This window comes from Calonectris borealis, chromosome 3, assembly GCF_964195595.1.
Source record: "Calonectris borealis chromosome 3, bCalBor7.hap1.2, whole genome shotgun sequence".
NCBI lineage: Eukaryota > Metazoa > Chordata > Aves > Procellariiformes > Procellariidae > Calonectris > Calonectris borealis.
In genome coordinates, this window is record NC_134314.1 from 64,393,327 (window position 1) to 64,402,053 (window position 8,727).

The window sequence follows — 8,727 nt, forward strand, 5'->3', positions numbered from 1 at the left end:
TTGTCATAGTATGCAGCTCTCCTTGGTTTAACTTAACATGAGAACGGGCAACCTGCCATGTTGATATAACCTCAGTGGTACTGTGAGAATGAAAAAGGACTCTTCTCTGATGTAATCTAACCTCAGAATCTTTCATTTTCTATTGCCAGAATAGCTCTAATGAACATATGAATGCAACTTCAGCTGCCCCAGATTTAGAAAGATAATGGTTTTAGTGTTACAGAGCCTCAGGCAGACTTCCACAACATTTGGCGACCAGCAGGAGAGACAGAGGAACAGAAACTGAGTTTCTTCTGAGACATTTTCATCTTTTCTCTGTGCCCTGGACTGGAAAAGTATCTAATGCTAACAAACGCCCTTTATACATACTTCTGGTAGCCCAAACTGCAACTACTTCCTTTGCTTTACTTCTACTGTTTCTGTTTTTAACCAAGCACAGATCTAGAGGTGGAACTGAAAGGACTTCAGTGTCCCCCACCTGGTTTAGGAGAGGCTGGAGGGATACCATTTGACAGTGTAAAGTGCTGTGGTGTCTGTGCTCTGTCGTTTGGCTCGGGGTTGGATCCATCTCTGTTTCACAAATTCTGCAGAAAGCTAGCTTTTATCAATTTGAAAAGCAAATATATAACTCTTGCCTTGGAGATTACATTCAGTAGAAATATTTCTAAATGAAAATTCCTGAGAGGGAGACAATGCAGTGAGATCGAGATCCAGCACATAAAAAGTTATGGACTACAAAAGAAGTGAAGTCGGACTTTGAAAGTCCACCTCTGACACTAGGCTCACATCAGTGGTGCTAGAACAACCTAAGCCTATTGAGACAGCTCCAGGTCAACCTCCTAGGAGGGCTTTTTACTCAACTTGGGTTCACCATAAGTCCTCGGAATAACATGCTAGTGCTATTAAAGCCACCTGCAGAGAGTCTGTAGAGAGAAACATTTAACAGATGGGATTGGATTCAGCTCCTGTAATGCCAGCCATTAAAAATTAGGCAGCTAGCCTAGGGTCCCTATTCAGGCAGTGATGCGCTTCTAGTGAGTGATTCATCCGCTCATAGGATGTGATAAGAGGGTCTTTGTCCCATCTTGGGTTGTGGTAAAAGGCTACTTTCTCTTCTCTGACTCTACATTACAGACTATTCCTTGCACTGAGACTGAAGAAATAGCAATATGAACAGTTAGAATAGGAAAAAATGTCCCTGTCCTGCTCCTCTGCCCCATTTTGCAGTTGTGGTAAGTTCTGTCAAAAGTTTTGGAAATGCTGATGGAGGATACTGGTAGGTAGCAATTCGTTTTGGCAGCTGAGCTTCAGCAAAAGAGCAGCTCCCAGCCGACAACATTTCAAACTTTCTGAAAGGCTCTGCTGAGACCTTGTTCAAAAAGGCTGGGAACGAAGGCAAATCACAAACCCTGATCTTCCCCAACCCTTTTTTCTGGGATATGTCTACTCCCAGCCAAACTAACTAGCAGTTTTGGAGAAGGGGATGCCTCAGCATAATGTAAAAGGAAATCTGTGTGTGGGTCTCTCCTGTACCTTTTCTGTGGGTAAACAAAGGACTAACCTTCTGGACCATCAACCAGTGACTTCCTGAAACTGCATTTACTTCATATGTGAGGCAAACTGAAGCTCCACAGCTCAGCTGCATTCAGATTCAGGACTGAATTCCGAGCACCACACAACATGATGTCTTTCAGTCCAACTGTTTGCCTGTTATGAAGATTCAAGTTCATTACTGAACATAGATCTGGCTGAACTCCCATGCAATTGGAATTTCAATTCACTGCTCTCTTGTGACCAATCTCTGGTACAAAACACACAGGCACACATGCATGCACACATACAGATACTGTGCTGCAAACTCAAGTGTTCAAGAAACCAGCAAATTCCAGAATTACAGTTTTCTATCCTTTCTTATGGCAAAGATTTTTTTGATTACAGCTACAGATTACACTGGCCCTCGCCTCACTCAGGGCCTGAAATATGTGATGCTCACTTGGTGAGCAGCTACTGAATATTACATTTTTTCCTCCTCATCTAGTGGCTCTCATTCTGCACAAGCCAAATCCCCTTCCAAGGGCAATATTATTTAGTAGCTCATGAGCTAACAAATGAGCTCTGCAAGTCATCACTGGGAGAATCAAGAGTCTCTACAGTCACCAATGAATTTGTTCTCATACTGGGAGGGGAAGAGCTGGGGAAGCTGGAAGGAAGCAACCTGGACTTTCATGTTTCAGCGCCTGGTAAGAGATGCCTAGAACATGTCACATAGGGAAATATTGTGATCAATGACAAATCTTTAGTAAAAGCAATTTACCCAGCATCACTGAGCCCATCCTACAAAGAACTGGAATCACCTCTGTTATTTCATGCGATAAAAGTACTTATTTACAGTTCCCTCCACACACATACAGAGTTTGTTACTCTTTAGATTAGAAATCTAACTGAGGCTAAGAGTCTTTTGATTCACTATTTTATTAACATTTTTGGAGGGACACTTTCAGATAAAAATGGGGCAAGAAAACAAAGCACGAACTTTTACAAAACAAGTAACAAGCAACTGGCTTTAATTACACCTAGTACCCTGGCTTTTCATATATGTGCACCCCAAGCCCCCACCCTTCCCCACGTTTATTGCCCCCCATTACTACATCTCCAGCTCTCAGCAGTTTCAGCTGACGTTTCAGGTGCTTCTGAAAAGTCAGGCTGCCCTTCTCTCGCTGCCGGTTTTGCTGATGCTGGGGAGCACAGACATGTGACGTGCTGTCCCCTCGGCTATGAATAGTTAGCAGTGTTATAGTTCAGCCAGGACGGCCACCTGTGAGGACTGGGTGACTTGGGACAGAAAGTCCTTGGCAGGAGCTAAACCTTAATGAGCTTAAAATGCATTGAAGAGTTTAGCAAATACAAAGGCAGGCCACAGAATAAGTAGTTGCAGAAAGTTTCCAATGCAAAATGTTTACAAGACAATTATTTACATTATCTGGATGGTTTTAATTACAGGACAGTTCAGGCCAGTTGCTTAAGTTTTCCCAAGGGGTAATTAGTCACCCTGTGAATTTGCATATTTTCCATTGCTGTATAGAAGCAAATCAGCTGTACTTATCAGAAGATTGAGCTGGCAACCTCTGTTCTTGGCAGACTGTAGTTTAAGTTTCATCATGACAGTATCTAATGTATCAGCAAATGTTCCACTGTAGTGCTACAGCAAGCAAACTTGGGGGACATCACAGGGCTCCTCATTTTCGATGTAAGAAATTTCAAGCACAGTCAGAAGAAAGGGGCCATATTTTACAGCCACTACTCATGACAGCTGCAGTACGTGTCAACATCTTATAAATATATTAATATTCTAATCTCGGTCAGTGTGGCAAAAGAACTTGTTCATCTTATTCATAGTAATAAGTACAATAATCACATGAACTTCATACATCCACATGATATACAGATTGCCACATGTTATACAGACTGTGCTTTTAGTTATGCTCAGATTTACTAAACTGAATGGAGGTAGATTCATTCCCACCACAATTCCTCAGAAGTAAATGGATTTCAGAAAGAAATATGGCATGATACATTCCAGATAGCTCATTTTATGTTATTTTATCAGCTGTGTTCTTTTGCTTGGTCATAGGAGGCATAGAGATATCCACAACTGAGATTATCAGCCATTTTTATTTAACGATCAAAACCATATATAAATAGACAAATACCAAATACTGCCAAGAAATGATGTATTACCTATTCTTACAGATTTCACAGTAGAAAGGAAACTATTTTTTTTTCAAATTAGTTTGTAAATGGCAGCTTTTTTTTAAGATTCTCATATTGTTTCATTTTACTCACATTTTCCACTGGTTTTAATTCTGATTTCTATTACCAGAGCAATGATTGCTTCCACTGAGAAAAGATGATAATGGGCATAAATCATAGTAAATTTAAACTGTGATAGATATTTAAATAAGTAAATTACTTTCTTTCAAAAGGACCTAAAATTGGTACTTATCAAAGTAGAAAGTTGTAAAATGACAACTGGCATTATTCAAGTGCCATCTAGCCTGGTTAGATGGGTTATCCTTGAGCCTATGTGTACCTGTATTATGAAGTTAAATGCAAACTAGACAAAGTAGAACGTTTTGGATCTTTTAAGTTGAACACTCTGAACACTCTGAACACTCAGAACAAAGAAGTCCTAAGTTTTTTATATATAAGATAGGACAGTTAATGAGTGACAAACACATTTTCAGATAGCCTTGTCTTATGAAGCAGGTCAGAATCTGATATTATATAATAGCTCACACGTATATAAGTATAGACAGAGATATAAACATAAGATATCTTCAATAAAAACTGAATGACGAGTTTAGGCAGATTAATTTCCATTGCTTTATATATGAAAAGAAAGTAGTAAATCCTCCTTTTCTTGGTATCCATGCCTTTGCTTTACCATGTAATGAAGCTAACCTTTTGGGTCAGTTAGTTTTTCCTCTGGTCTTTTTTTAAGCCCCTGTTATGTAGAAGGTCAGATGTCACGATCAGAATAGTCTCTTTGGTCTGAAAATAATGGAAAAGTGTTGATTTTCAGACAGAGAAAAAAACACGCAACCACATTCTCTTCTGCTGACAGCCTCCACCAGGCAGAGGAGGTTCTTTAGGGAGCTGATGGCTGCTGACACCTTGAAGCACTCACCAGCAGCCCATTTATCACGTGCAAGGGACAGAACTGAGAAGGGACTCATATTGCACATACCGTGTCTGTGATAAAGATATCCTCTCTGCAGAGGACAGTAGTAGTGAACTACTGCCCCGCAAATGCTTTGCATGTTCACTGTCTCTCCTAATGTACAGTTTGCACCAGGGAATAGGATAGAGAGCTGGCCTGGAGCAAGAGCCACTTCTCTGTACCCATTCTGCAGGATCCAGCTGGTCTTGCAGGAATCCCTTGCTGAGCCAGGTTTCGGGTCCTTCAGACCATCTGAGCACTGCCAAGACCCTGGCTCTTTGCCTGCCTGCCACATTGCCTCCCAGAGGACTTATGAAGCACACAGCAGAATGTCTCACCCGTTGTCTCTTGCCCTGCCGCCCATTTAAAAGCTCACAGCAATTGATGTTAAGCAGAAGAGCTGCAAAACCTGATGAAGAACAGCAAGAAAGCTGAGAGGGCTCGCCCATTTTTCTCACTTGGGATAGAAGTATCTGGATACTCACAGCCTGCTGGACAACCACAGGAAATCAGCAAAGTTCAGTAAGTTGTGAATAAGCACACGTGCATACATGTAAATTCATTTACACATCCCTTGCTTTCCAAAATTCTACCCATATTTAGTTTAAATCCAAGCAATAATATACCAGAAGAAGAAAGAGCTTGCAGATCTCTGGGGTTAACATGGAAATTAACACCTCGAAAGGGTGTTTTCGGGGGGGGGGAGGGGGGAATTCAGTAGTAGAACTTCATGTGAATCACATTAATGCAACACTATAGACAAAGAACCTTCATTGTAGCAATAGGTTGACACCAGTGGCTAGATATTTAAATTGATGCTCTAATTGTTAAACTCCATTTCTTTAAATTTTTTATTATGTATCATGTTTCCAAAAGGGAGAACCATTGTTTACTGTAGGTGTCCTTTTATGAATCATGAAGAGTCGGTGAAAATGTACTCATGTTGCAATCCTTAAAATAATAAATTGGTAATAGGGACCTACACACTAAAGTTCTTTGCACTTTATACTTTCTGTTCTTGTTATTTAACAGAGACATTTCACAGCTTGTAGCAAAAAAATAATTTCTCCTTTTTAAAATAAAGCAAGTTGATGCCTGCTTTATTTCAACATGCTTAGTGAAATATGAGCTTTTGCTGAAGGTATAAAGAATCACCCAGAGCGCTTAAGAGTTTCAGTCTTCTCCTACAGGCAGCAAAGTGACCATGATTTTACTACCTACTTTGCCTTTGCCAGAGAGCCAGGCTGGCTTCTGCTACAGGTCATGGAGACTTTTGTAGGGCTGGGTAGTAGCTACCAACTATAGCTGTAGTAGCTACCTAGAGGGGTAACTGCCCTAGAGGGGTACTCTACTCTAGAGGCAACAGCGTCATCCTGGCCCAGCAGCTGCCATCCCACATCTCAGGTCAGTCACTGGTGGTAGCACGGTCAGGAAGCTCAAGTCACCAGGCCTCTTCTCCTCTACCTTTCTTTGTACATGGGTTGTAAACTGTCTTTTTATTCTGCTTGTGCAGCAGCAAAATTAGCGGATGTGCAGGTTTGTAAATGTGCAGTAGATGCAATAACAGCAACCTAAATAATGGTCATTGCATCCAAATAAAAGTTTAGATGTGCTGCAGGTGTGTTAATGGGAGAGAAAAAAATAAGTGATGGCTCACATTAAGCTGAGAAGTGATTCAATTTTCATAAGAATTGTTGTGAATACTTTTTCCACAAGCCATCCAGCTCTACCCATGAATAAAATTGGTTCTAGTGGCAGTCAAACTGCACATGATTGCAGCTCACTGTTCTCTGGTGAATGAATGTGATGGGACATCTCCATTTGCACAGCAAAGCAGTCCACTGGCATTTAACTCTACCCAAAACCAGCTTTTCCACAGAGTGCTCAATACTGGTTAGAAATATGGACATAAGAATCATGTTTAACAAACACAGGTGAGCTGCAAAGCTTTAGCAAAGATTCCTTTATATTGGCAAAACTAAATCTACCTACCACTAGGGCAGGGAAGGGCTTATGGATGTAGTTATGCCTGTTAATCCATGCCAGCAAACACTTTGAAGCATAGTAAAAGCCCGAAGCTAAAGAACTCAGTGTATTTGTGAATGCATTTCCACCGAACAAGATGTAAAGAATTATTCTTCCTGTCTAATGTTAACTGAATTAAAGAAGGGGTATTTTGTCCCTTTATTTAAACCATGAATAAAAATAGAATAATCACAAAACTGTGCATAACCCAAGAGCTGCAAAAGGCATGTTCAGTAAAAATTCTAGTGGCTCCTCCTCGTCCCCCTTCTTGAGTCCCTTTCACCTGCCCCAAAGCTACATCTGGAAAAAGAATAGAAGTACAGTCTCCTGAAAGAGCTTGTTTTGCTGAAGTTGGCATGGGAGCACTGGGCAAGACTTCAAACCCAGGCATCAGCTGAGGATTACGTAAGGTCGATTCTCTTCATTGTCTCCGCCGATCTTTAAGCTGTTGGTATGGAGTCGGTGTGACTTGATTCCTTTGAGTGGAAAACAACACAATGGTTTCATGATGAAAATGGTTGTGCTGATTAGAAAAGCGGTTTTCCGTCACGAAAGCAAATATGTGGCCACACTTCCACGCAGGTACGGAATTCCATGTGCTTACTTTTCCTTTTTCTTTTTATACAGGCAAAACAATACCCCTAACTCTTGCTTGCTATGGAGGGTTTTTATGTACGATGTGGACTCAAGAGCTGTTTGAAGACTGGGGTTTTGGGAAAGTCATCAAAAGCTGCCTGTCTTCCTCTGGATTTTGCCTTGCAGATGACTGACCTTTTAACAGAATTCTGTTCATTTCTGTCTTCTCACCGACCTATACAAGCAACTTGTCCTTTCCTCCTTGTAGCTGAACCAGATTGTCTTGAATGAACCAAATCTAGCCAAGGAAGCACAGTAAATGGGTGTGGGAGTGTCAGTACAGGGGAAACAGGGATCCATCTCAGCTCCTGTTCTTACAGGCGTGCTTTCCATCATCTATAAATCACAATAATCTACAGAGTGATATTCACATGCTGTGCTGGAGGAAGGAAAGCATGTTATTTGGTACCTTGTACAGAAAGCACGTAGGGAGGCTGCAAAGAGCGTGGATAGTATTGACACTGCATGGGACGCTGTATTGCTGCAGGAGCCATGGCAGCTCATGATAGGGTGGATGGTCTTACAGCTCTCGTCTTCACTGCCTTATTAAATCCTCGCTGCTGCCCTAGGTTGGGTTTCAGTCAAGATCATCACGGTGCTTCTTCCTCTTTTTTGACCTATCTTCTGCTGTAATGAGCCTAAGTTTCTTTCTCATCTCTCATTATTTACAAAATTTGCAGAAAGTTAAATATCTTTGCAGACTATCTGCACCTCAGCCAAGACAGCTTCAAATCAGACAGTGATCACAAAAAATGTTGATGGGGATTAGGCAAGGTGCACACAGTTATACAGAGCACTCACGTAAGCTTGTGTTTCCCTGGAAGCCAAGCTAAGACTAAAAAATCCCAAGTGGTCCAGGCTGCTCACAACAGATTTTTTTCTCATGTTGTGGGTTTTTTGTTTTTCTTTTTTTTAATGAAATAGCTGACTAACCTCATTTTCTGCTTAGTTGAAACACTGTGATCAATTGAAAATGAAATATTTCATTTTTCTTTTGGGAGATACTTTGCCTGGTAAAATCAGATCTGTTTCAAAACCAGAAGTTTAAATTCTTGGAAAATGTAACCATGAACATGTTTCGATTTTTTTTTTTGTAACACAACCCTTCAACTTCAGCTGATTGATTCAAATGCAAAGTGCTTGTTTGCTTGAAACCATTTACTGATTTAGATCCAACTTCACAAATAGTTTCCATTCTCCCTGAATGCACTTTCTGGCAAAGCAATTCTTTGCAGCTCTGTTGGCTCCACTCTTTTCAATGTCTTCACTCTCAAAAGCAGAATATGAGGCTATAACATAAATGGTAGCCACACACAAAGAAGGAACAAAGGTGCATAAAGTTGTGG

The 8,727-nt window shown here is 40.9% G+C and overlaps 1 long non-coding RNA gene across 2 annotated transcripts in view; it reads left to right on the forward strand.

Annotated features, from left to right (window-relative positions):
* The window catches only part of LOC142080467 (uncharacterized), a 39,359-nt gene extending 35,561 nt beyond the window's left edge, over positions 1-3,798 (forward strand). For both annotated transcript variants that reach the window (XR_012672990.1, XR_012672991.1), the window contains exon 4: positions 1,135-3,798. This is a non-coding gene — a long non-coding RNA (uncharacterized LOC142080467). The remainder of the gene's footprint in view (positions 1-1,134) is intronic.
* The last annotated feature ends 4,929 nt before the right edge of the window (positions 3,799-8,727 follow it).